Below are 1,984 nucleotides of genomic sequence, written 5' to 3'. Positions count from 1 at the left end.
CTGACTGTCTACAAGAGAGGAACTTAATTCAAAGCTACATACAAGTTGATTGTAAAAGAACACGAAAAGGTAGTCTAGGGACAGTTCTGTGGCCACCAGGCAATGGCACATTTAAAACAGAGTGTGGATAAAGTCAGACATGAAGCTGAAAAGGAGATGAGAAAAAAATGACATAAATAATAGTTAAAATCAAGACTCTCCCGTTCTCATGGTAAGATGAAGGAAATCAAGAGAGGAAAGTGGGCTACAGGGGAGCTTAGCAATTGACTAGAAGCATAGAATAAGTATTCTGTAAGTAAGTTAGCTACGAAACAAAGGAATCATAATAGGAAGCGCCCAAGACCCTTACGAAGAGAAGCATACCTTTGTGTCTTATCTGATCATGGGAACAATAGTAGCACATTTAAATTGAAAAGTAATCAAAATCCATGTCAGAAATCTTCAATACCAAGTAAAAAAAATTATTGGGTGAATAAAAATTCTTTTTATTTTGTATAAATAGAAAATGCCTTAGCAAAATGCATGTTAATGTGATGAAACAGGCCACTTCTATGGAAAACTAAGTGCCTGGGTTTGTGGAGAAGATGTTATAAATTAAATTTAATGGTAGGCAAAAGTTACTAGTCAATAGGAAATATAGGTAAATTAGATTTTTGAGGACTTATTTCCCTACATAACAAATCTTCCATGGTTTTGTCTCCACATGGTAAGTGATGCCTACTGTGTAGTCTATTAGGTGATATTTAAAAAAAAAAAAAAAGAGGTTATCCCTCCTGTAGAGACATTGCTGTGTCACATGTGCATCAGTAGATGGCAAAGAAGAGAGAAGCCATGTCTACACTCAGTATTCTGATTTATGAACATCTGAATGATTAGCAGCCTAACATTCCCTGAAAAAAGAGACCCTCAGATGATCACCAATCAAGTGCCATGCAGGCCTTGACAGACAGACCACGCCTGAGATGACCCTGAGTGGGGCCATAATGCACAAGTCGGGCATAGCACTCCTGAGACCACTGTTGAGACAACACCAGACACTCAGATCCCAGACACCTCTAAGGGTAGCAAATAAGTGGTGGAGAAATAGAAGAGAAAGAAACAGAAGGATGTGTGCACAATGAAGAGAGGTGGAACTTAGGGTCATGAGGAACAGCCTGATATGCGTAGAGAGTGATGCCCCCTGGGACCATGGTGGGCCCTGGCCTTGCTATCAGCATGGGTCACATCTAATAGGTTCATGACCCTGAAGCAACAGGGCTCTGTGACCACCAAAGGCTAGGCAGAGGTCCCCGGTCTGGGCTACCACCTGGAGACATATTGATGTCTGAGGCCTGTGCAGCCAAACCTCATCTGGACATTATAGAAGAGCTGGCCCTGGGACATGAAAGCAGGAAACCTGGCCCCACCCCTAGACAGCTGTAGTACTCGAAAGAGCAACCCACACATTGTAGGAGTTGGTTGTGAGCCGGTCACCAAGAGTACAATCATGGGCAAGCAGGCCCTTCCACTCGTCTTCTGTGTGGTTGCATGGTTGAAAGAGAGATAACGTCATTCCTCCTGTCCCCTCACCACCTGTGGCAGGTGGCACATCTGGCTCTGGGGTCATGAGAGCATGCCTGGCCCTTCACCAGCTGCAGCATTCAGGAGAGTGAGGCCCGCACTTTGCCTGCACAGCACAGTAGAGCTGATGCACTTGGCAGCGTTCTGGTTAGCTGGCCCCAAGGGAGAGAGCATGGGAGAGCTGGCCCCTCTGCTAGTCTGTCCTGAAGTGACATGGGTGAGGGAGAGATTCCTCCCCATCCCACATCCTTTCCTCCCTTGCCACAAATGGCAGGCAGGAGAGCTGACCCTGAGGTCACCAGAGTGGAGAGCTATTCCTGTCCCTCACCTGCTGCAGCACTCAGAGAGCAGGCACTCTACCTCACCTGAGCACACAGTAGAGCTGGCTCTGGATGTGGGGGTTGGAGGTGAGCAGGCCAATGGA

The 1,984-nt window shown here is 46.1% G+C and overlaps 1 pseudogene; it reads left to right on the top strand.

Moving 5' to 3' along the window:
- The first annotated feature begins 768 nt into the window (after window positions 1-768).
- On the top strand, window positions 769-888 carry Gm26345 (annotated as a pseudogene).
- The last annotated feature ends 1,096 nt before the right edge of the window (window positions 889-1,984 follow it).

The sequence above is a fragment of the Mus musculus genome, chromosome 1, assembly GCF_000001635.26.
Source record: "Mus musculus strain C57BL/6J chromosome 1, GRCm38.p6 C57BL/6J".
Taxonomy (NCBI): Eukaryota; Metazoa; Chordata; class Mammalia; order Rodentia; family Muridae; genus Mus; species Mus musculus.
The sequence above is the reverse complement of the archived record's forward strand: the minus strand, read 5'-3'. Positions and strand labels throughout refer to the sequence as shown.